Source organism: Metopolophium dirhodum, unplaced genomic scaffold, assembly GCF_019925205.1.
Source record: "Metopolophium dirhodum isolate CAU unplaced genomic scaffold, ASM1992520v1 scaffold5, whole genome shotgun sequence".
Classification (NCBI taxonomy): Eukaryota; Metazoa; Arthropoda; class Insecta; order Hemiptera; family Aphididae; genus Metopolophium; species Metopolophium dirhodum.
Genome location: NW_026869939.1, coordinates 28748 through 38612, shown reverse-complemented (window position 1 = coordinate 38612; position 9865 = coordinate 28748). Strand labels below are relative to the sequence as shown.

Genomic DNA, 9865 nt, shown 5'->3' with positions numbered 1-9865 from the left:
TTGACGTATTGAAAATTTTTACTATTTTATATAATTTGAAGCCATTCAAAAAAATAACAATTTATTTTTCCTAGGATCCTATTTTTTTTTGTTATCATTTTTTATGTTTTTTAATTTTTGAATAACTGTGTGCATTTTTGATCCATGGACATTGTACAATTGTAACATTATAGATGGATAGGTTAACTCACTTTTAAATAAAAGGCTATGATGCACTGATATCCTCTAAATAAAAAAGTAAGGTAGATAGGTATTTATAGTGAAGGGTAACAAAGAAGTAAAAAAAGGTTCAGTAAACATCCGAATATTAATTTAACAACGACTTTTTTAGTGGGTATGATCCGTATTATGATGCTTATTATTTAATTGACAAACAAACATTAATAATAAACTAATAAAATTATATTATACCTTCACCGAAGTAACTATTTGCATAATAATTAGCGTAGTCGGCGTCACTACTGAACGACACACCACGCCCGAACTTAGCGCTCAGTGCGCCTCCAGTGGAGTCCACTCTCCAATGACTCCAGGGCGTTGGACTCAGAGGTCACGTGGTACAGTAACTTTTCTTGGACACCTTGCGTTCTAAATTCTTCCTTGCACAGCAAATACATGCCATACATCTGGGGGGGGGGGGGGCGAGGACTTAGCGTATCTGTTTGATGTCGCATTGAAATATTAATCGACATCTTATAATACATATATGTTATGTAAATATAAATATTATTTACTAATCAATCAAATTGTGTCTGGTTTAATAACTAGACTTTAGAGGTAGTAAATGCTCAAAATATAGGCAGGTAATATATTACAAGATCGATAGTTATTCGTAATAAATATAAAATATGTTAGTGTTCAAAACCTCTATATTGTTATGAGAAGCACGAATTGGCTCATCCGCTCACGCACAAGCGTTGCTTTTTGGTTGAGATTATTTACCTGCATATAATATTATGATAAAATCTTGTATACTCTTTTAGATTCTGAACAAAGTTATGACAGAAAATATATTATACCTTTTTTTTAAGACATTACAATTCCAGCCCTAATAATGATTGTGATAATTGACCCAGAAAAATCTAAGGTGGTTAATTGCCAGTACTTGCCTCCCCTGCAGATGCCTTGGATACTTATAAAAGGAATTGTAACGGCCGTGGCTCAAATTAGGTTTTACGCCCTAGGTGGCTGCCTATTTTAGTGAACTTTATCTACAAAGTATTTTTATGGTATGATATCAGCGTGACAGTGTACCCATCACTGTCAAACTTTGTACAATTTTGGTAGCGGAAAAACGACGGTAAAACTAATGTGAGGCAAATGGGTGGGTCATGAGTAATATAGGTACGAGTATTATAAAGTAATAATTAGCGAGTAATGCTGTTTAACAATAATTAATACTAATTAATAATAATTACTAAAAACTACGTGGCCCAACGGTATTACCGTCACTGATCAATCGTCGCAGTATACTCACGGTGGGAAATTTATTTTTTATGAGTTGCTCAATTTTCTTGTAGCCTTTGCTGTCCACATTGTTAAGCAGCTGACGGTTAGAGTCATACATTTGGTGGCCCACAAACGGCGAGGCGCGTTGCAAAATATGGGCCACAGCGTGCTCGGTAAACTCCGACTTGTCTGCTGCCCTACTGCTGCTGCTTCCGCTCATCGTCGTTGTGTGAAATCGGTGCGAAAGAACAAAATATTATAATAATATTGAAACGTCTGTTGTTTGAGCGGTGAGCCTGCTGAAAAGAAAACACAGAAAATATTGATGGAAATGCAAATGTTTAGGTGTGTCAACACTCGACCAATATTCAAGTGGTGTTTAGAACCTTAGAGGGTTTGACAATTTCAAACTTTATAATTACTGTAACTGTCCAATTCCTCTTTAATTAATTTTAGTTAATTATTCGTATGTCATATTATTATCTTCCGTATCGAACGCTTCGTAGCTATATTAATTATAATTGTTTGCTTACCTGGTTGAGTGCTTCTAAAAAAAATATGTCACGCACGGCGATGTCGATGCCGGTACTCGTAGAATACAAGTAGTCGAAAATGCTAGCTTTACAATGGATAATTGGTTAGAGAATATACTATAATTCATCGGTTTTATTATCGTGTCAATATTCATAATTATTGTTATTATTATATTATCACTGACGAGGTAATTGGTGCTCACTGTTATAGCAGTTAATCAACGGACGCTAAGTAGGTATATCTAAAATAATTATTTAAATATTTATGATGTTTGTATTTTATTAGCTTTGCAGAGATTAAACACTTTGCGGTCCTCTCAAGCTCAACTGTGTTATATTTTTTTATTAACTGGGTACTGGGAACTGGCTACACACCTAATTCCAATCAAAGTCAGCCCAAACACAAAGTGTATGGGTAGTTAAAAAAATACTGCATATAGGCACCTATATGAAATTTATTTATTTATTTATTCATATAAACGGACTTCTGTCCTATAACATAGGTTATTATACACGAAAGCACAGTAAAAATTAAACATGGTACGTGAGCTCTGATATACAGCAAGATAATATGAATATAACAGAAGTATAAGCTAAGAAGCATATTACAATTGAAAAGTTACAGATAAAAAATGAAAAAAAAACTTATAGGTAAATAACAACAAAGAGAGATATAAAAATGAGACGTGCTAAATATAATCAAAAGTAATAGAATTAACCGCAGCCATTAATATATTAGAGGGACTGTTTATCATATAGTTCAATTTATAAGGGATGGGATAGAGTAAATCTCAATTTCTACTGTTATGGAAGTTTGTTTTAAAATTAATAAGGGAAAAGAACTCTTGAAAATCAATCTTCCCTATAAGTAAGTTATGTAAAAATGTAGGTATATAAATATATATTATATAATCCATAAGTTTATTAAAAATAAGCCGATTTATTCATTGAACATTTACTTTTCTGGGACTGATAACACTACACCTCTTTTGAAAACATAACTATCTATTTACTTTATTTTTTTTTATTAAATAAACTATATATTTATAATATAAAAAAAAAATTCTATAAACATTTTGGTTTATCTTCCTACCTTCAATAAGCAGTGCTTGAGTTGAAGATAGAGAGTTGTTTTCTTACAATTTATTTACCTACATACTATACACATTTACAATGATAGAAATATTAACAAAACACACAGTGATTTATTAAGATTTAAATTCAGATACAAAAAAACTTGATAACGATTTTTTAATATTAATATATTATTTAGTCTAAGATTATGTTTCTTAAAATTATTATTTTAATTATTATTTTAATGTACCCAACTAAATTGTTTTCCTTTAGTTTCAGAATATTATCTTTAACGTTTTATCAATTATAAAATATACAAACTTTACGAAGAAATCAAACTCAAATTATCTTATACATTTATTCACCAATAAGTAGGTATATTATATTAATTTCTCATTTTACATAAATACATAAATACACAAATACAAATTATGTTAGTATATTTTATTTCACTCACCTTGCTTGTACCTAGTATTATAGGTATTGTTCAATATAAAGCTGATGAATTCGTTTTATAATATGTCTCCACTGGGGAGTTTTTGTTACTCGAAGTCACTGCTGCTTAGGTAGGTATATAGATATGCGTGACGTATTTCAATAAGTAGTTATTTATGTATATAAGTTACTTTTCTCCTACGTTATTTGCTTTGAACTTAATAGTTATGTAATCTGCATTGTTAATTAGTTAGCTAAAATTATTTTTTTCGTAGCTATATTATTCACAGTATGATGTGCATAAATATCGCATTCATATTATTACTTAACTTATTTTTAGTACTTGAAATTGACAAGAAAAAACCATGAATTATTTTTCGCTTTGGATATTTCTACATTGGTAACTACCATATTATGTAAAGATCTTTTTACGGACACCGATTGCTATCCGAATGTTATTAAAGTTACACATAGTAGCACATAGTACAATAATATTATAATTAAGATTTAAATAATAATACAATTATTTTAATAAAATAATTTACCTAATAAGTAGCAACATTTATATCATGATCCATATAATATCTATACTTAGATGCGAATATTATGATAAGTAATAAACTAATAGGAGCTTTTAGAGATTGTTACATACAAATTTTTTTTTTTTTTATTTATTGGGTAACCCGCGGCAACATAGGCCATTGGGTGTGGGGAGGGCACTGTAGGTTTTATATTGGGTAGGTTTGGTAGGTTTTTATATTGGGTAGGTTGGTACACGTGTGTGTTGTGTTTGGCAGAATTTCTAATGGGGCACCCGTAGGTTTCTGCCGTGCCCCGGGGTGGGGGGATGGCGGCACTTGTTCTCCGGACACCGTGACTTGCACGGAGAAAAATGCCGCCCAGTGGTCGAGGATCGAACTCGGACCGGCTGTGCCGAATCCGTCGCGTTAGACCACTCGGCCACCTCGTCCCCCCTACATACAAATTATAAGTACTTTTAATTGCGTTGATTCATTTATAGGTAATAGTTTCCGACAAGATACGTCATAATATAAAACTTGTCCATCACTTCTAAATTGTGTATATAAAGGATAAATTACAATAATATACTTTAAAAGTTTCAAATGTCTATGAATAATATTTGTAAATTACAATAAAATAATTAGAATTGTTATTCTTTGTGTACATATATAATTTCGTCCACATTTAAACTTAAAATGTCTATAAAAAAAAAAAATGTGTTCATATATTTTTAGATTTTCTGGTTACAGTATACGGTAACTACGTATAAGTATACATATAGTTTCCTTATGAGAAACCTACAAAATAATTTATTCACCGCTCCTTCTAGAATCTGAAAATTATTTATGTTTTATATTTTTATTTTCCATGTTGTATATTGTTTTTTGTTAAAATTTTGCTCAATGTAAAACGTAGGTACATTATTAATAAATATTAGAAATAAAAATATAAAACAGTTTATATATATATAACTAAATATACTTTATTAATTCAAAGCAAACTGCATAAAATACCTAAGTTTCTATGTGGCACAGAAAACTAATCAATACGTATTACGTTCATATATAAAATTGTATAATGAAGGAAATACATTTAAAAATAGTAATAATAACAATAGTAATGAAAAAAGGGAAAGAGTTAAATTGTGTTAGAATATATAATTGTGCAGGTAGAAAATGTATGCAGTTTGTTTCAAGAAATGTGTCTTTTAGAATTAAAAACAAAAAAAATTAAAGAATTTTTTTTTCTCCCGCATTAAAGGTAAGTGCATTTTGTTTTTTGTAAATCATGTAAGGAAAATCCTTGATATAATGATAATAATATATTATTTAAATTAATAATGACTGGGCCTGCAAAATAGTGAATTCTTGGTAGCTGAAAATATGTTTCTATTAAACCTGAAAATATAATTAGAATCAATTTAATATATTGTACTAAATAATTTAATTTATACTTATCATAAAATATTTACCCAGCCAAAATATTGAAATGTTAATCTCCTAATATATAATGTTTTTCAAATAACTGCGGTTGTCATCGATTTTATTGCCACAGAATCTAGTTGCCGGATTAGCATCTGAAAAATAAATTGGTGTTTTTGATTTTAGATTTTTGACTATGTGAATTAGATTATAATATATTGATAGTACTTGATTGTGTACGAATATAATGATGAACAATTTTTACCGCAAATCCGGCTACATTTTATTCAACTCTAACCGATTATAGTTATTTTTACAGTGAAACATAATATTGTAATTTTCTATCATCATAAAATGAAAAATAATTTTTAAATTTCCCGATTTTGATAAATCTTACCAATACTTTTTACTGAGACATAAAAATATTGTTAAAAAGAATTAAATCCAAAAAATATTAATAATATATAATGCCCAACATGCAATGTGGCAACAATCAGACTCGTTAATATTCCCTGGACCCTGAGATGTCCTGTTCTATTATAGTTACGCTATTAACTTGAACTGGAAAATTAAGAGGTCATTCTAACATCTCACACAATGCAATTTTTTTAACATGTTTTTTACGTATACGAATATAACCCACTGATATACATAAACGCTACGGTCGATCCCGACTCAGCATTTATACTGGAGCGTTGCCTTAATAAGTCATTGACTTGAGTCGGGGGACAACACCATTTGCTCAAGTAATTTTTTTCTATTAAATATTATCATTACGTATTAAAACACCATATTCTTATTTTACGATCAGTCATGCTCCGGTTGACATTGATTAGGTCGTATAGACCCTATGTGGCTATGTCATATGTCTATATATATATATATATATTTAAACAATTTTATTAATATACATATAAATAATATTATATGTAATATAGACTATAGTTACTATTATAACAGTATTTATAGTCAATTTTAATTTTTAATAAATTGTAGTATCGTGTCATACTAGTCATACATACCTTTCATATAGTTACTGAATCTTATTCCTAATTCTGTAAAAATAAACTACATTGTTACAATTTCCAATTGTTTATGGTGTATAGGTATCTATATTCTACATCGTATATAACAGTAATCATTAGTTTAATTAATAATTAATAATTAATAATTAATATATTCATTTTATTAAATTCAGTAATAGCGTATAATTACAATTTGAATTAGTACAAATATATAAATTAGGCGTTTCTGTATTACATCAACAAACTGAACATTTTACGTTTTTTAACGTTGACAAGACTCGTTTAATCGAATTGAGTAAGGCTAATTTTTCTTAAACAATTCGTAAATTGTATTTAGCTACCTCTATATTAAACACATCATTAGCATGCAGCATTTAAACGGCATTATTTAATGTACAAAATCTGGTTATGTGTTTTTACTGTTGCACCAGTAGCGTATCTATGATTTTTTCATGGTTGGGGGGGATATAAAGATTTTAATAGACATATTTAGCTTAAACATATATTCATAATTAATAATATAAATAATATAATTAATATACATGTTGTATTGTATGCAAAATGTGTTTCTGGGGGAGGGTGTATATGCCATGAAAATGCAAATATAAATGCGCGAAAATTATTTTATGGTTAAAAGTTAAATGAAAATGTAAACAGAATGTAATACAAAATGGCAAATGCCACTTTTTGTTGAGTCCGTCTAGTCACAGAATAATTTTTTATATGTAGTGATTGGACCATTTACGTGTTATAAAAATTTAACACATCCATTACATTGAACTACTCAACGACGATGTAAGATCAAAATGTAAAAATACATAGCAGTCAAGTTTTAACCGATTTTTAGAATAAATAACTCAATAAATATATATATGTTTTATATATAGTTATTATAATAATAATAATATATGTATTATATAATATGTGTAGTGTTTACTATATGCATACGAAAAATGGAGCATTGTGTCATCCTAGCATAGATATATAATTTAAAAACAATTTACAATATTCGAAAAATGTCTCAAGGCAATAAATAGCTCATAATACTTCAAACATTTTTACCACATATGAAAAATGCTAATATAAATATTTTGGAAATATATCAAATTGGCTTTCCGTAAATATTACAATTTTTTTGTTGTTAGTGGTGATTTCTTAAACTAATGGAAATTTTAAATTTTGACCACGCAATTCCACTAATTACATTCAAATTTCTATCTATTTTCACTATTCTATGCTGACGTCAAAAACTCAAAAATGATACCCAAAATATCGATGACCGAAAAAAAAACAAAATACACATCATTGTAAATACAATAAATTCATTCGCTACGCTCTGAACCTAAAAGTTTTACATATTATATTATCAACCACAATATTTTATAATATGTAATACCTAAGTATTATGTATTATAATGTATCATGCTTTATAAGTTATTCAAAGCATGTTTTAAAAGTGTTCATGGTGAAAACTCAAATTAAATTGTTCAATACATTTTACATAAAATTAAATTGAATATATTATATAGTACGTACCATTCGCTATTTTAACTAAAAAGAAGAATAATTATAATAACTTATGTGTTATGAATGTGATATTATTTTGAATGGACCTACCGTTAAATCTTATACACATAATATTACAAATATACAAACGCTTTCAAAATATAATGTTGAAAGTTAAATAGTATAATTTGAATTAGACCGAAATATTGAAAATAATCGTTATTAAAATGTTGGTTTATATTTATAGTTTATAAACACAGAAGGTGAATATAGGTAATAAAAGGTCGACTAAGTTATATACTTATACCCAGTATTAGTTATCCATTTTTAATCGGATTCATATTCACAGTGAGTAAGCAAACATTTGAGGATGGTGATCCTTACAAAAGTTATGAGACTCATAGAATAACCACAAATAAAAATTAAAAATACAAAATGCACGTACTTGTCTTTCCTATAAATAAAATAATAAACATACCTACTGTTTAATAAATAATATTAAACCTTATGATTCACTATCTATGAAATACGGAGATGAACTAATATTTTGCCGTCAAAGGTCACTAACCCTTTGAGTGCTGAATTAATAATCCTACTGTCCTCCTGGACAGCATTAATTTGTAATAATGATTTTACCACCCACTGATAAAATGTCATTTTACGTTTTGTACGGTAATTTGTTTATAAAGCTTTTCGGTCATAAAGTCGATTCGCCCAAACGGACTATATTCCGTATTCCGGTTGATAAAAGCGAAAACGCATACTATATTATACGTCGCTATATAGAATTCGTGGATTGCCTTCGCAAGGAAACCACGGCTATAGATAGTATGGTTTCCCATCGACCCATCGACCCATGATTGCCATACTGGCAAAATGTCTGCCGAAATGAATCTTTATAATCAGTATTAAATTTAAATTAAACAGCTGGGGATTTAAGCACTAGCGCTTATATGTCATAGTGGCTATCACGCAACTTCACATTTGAAAGGTAACTACATTTATAGTGACCACAACAAATAAGCGCTAGTGTCGAAATCACCAGCTGTTTAATACTGACTACGGTAGACACTTTTCTAGATTTGTTGGTCAACCATACTATCTTTCGTGGCTAGAACGCACATAATATGCGTCGAAAGCACTCAAAGGTCTAAGCAGTAACTCCAAGAACGTAGTTTTTTAAAAAAAAAACAAAACAGTAAAATATTAAAAATTATCGTTGGAAAATCCATGAATTCCTTCATGTTCCTTCACATCTCATAATCAAAGACTTTGTATGAATCATAATAAAGAAAAGAGGTACGTCAGCAACTTTGTGATACGCATATCCGCCATATTGCTTTTCTCCACAAGGTTTAAAACATAGGCACGGATAATACAATTGACGGAGAACAGTTATATAAGGATGCCTGCGTCATACCAAACACATAGGAAAAAGTGGAGATGCGCAAACAAGATTCAAATTTGGAATGTTGTTGAGATATTATCTCTTTTATTTATCATGGTATTATTCAATGACCAGTGTTCGGACTTATCTAGATAAATTTATCTAGATAATTATTTGTTCATATTTTATCTCATCTAGATAAATAGTTACAAGGCATCAAAACGTTTATCTTGGATATTTTTTTTACTAATCTAAATAAATTCATCTAGATACATTTTTTATTTATAAAAATCGCGAAATTGTACAAAAGCATTTTTAAATATTTATACAGATTCTCAAACAAAGTTTATGGTTTATAAATATTGTAATTATTATTATTCATGTCATTATTATTATTATGTTCCTAGTGCCCAACTAAAATATACCTACATTTAAAACCATTTAAAAATAATTGTATCTTTTTTTTATCTAGATAAAAAAGTACTTATCTAATTCGAACACTGTCAATGACCA

At 28.9% G+C, this 9865-nt stretch overlaps 1 long non-coding RNA gene and 1 pseudogene across 1 annotated transcript; both read right to left on the bottom strand.

Moving 5' to 3' along the window:
• Positions 1 to 400: 400 nt before the first annotated feature.
• Positions 401 to 1669, bottom strand: LOC132953490 (uncharacterized; annotated as a pseudogene).
• A 3381-nt stretch (positions 1670 to 5050) lies between these two features.
• Positions 5051 to 6529, bottom strand: LOC132953491 (uncharacterized). The gene is made up of 3 exons (XR_009665665.1): positions 6457 to 6529; positions 5485 to 5589; positions 5051 to 5410 (listed from the first exon to the last, which is right to left on the bottom strand). It is a non-coding gene; the product is annotated as an uncharacterized LOC132953491 (long non-coding RNA).
• Positions 6530 to 9865: the final 3336 nt, after the last annotated feature.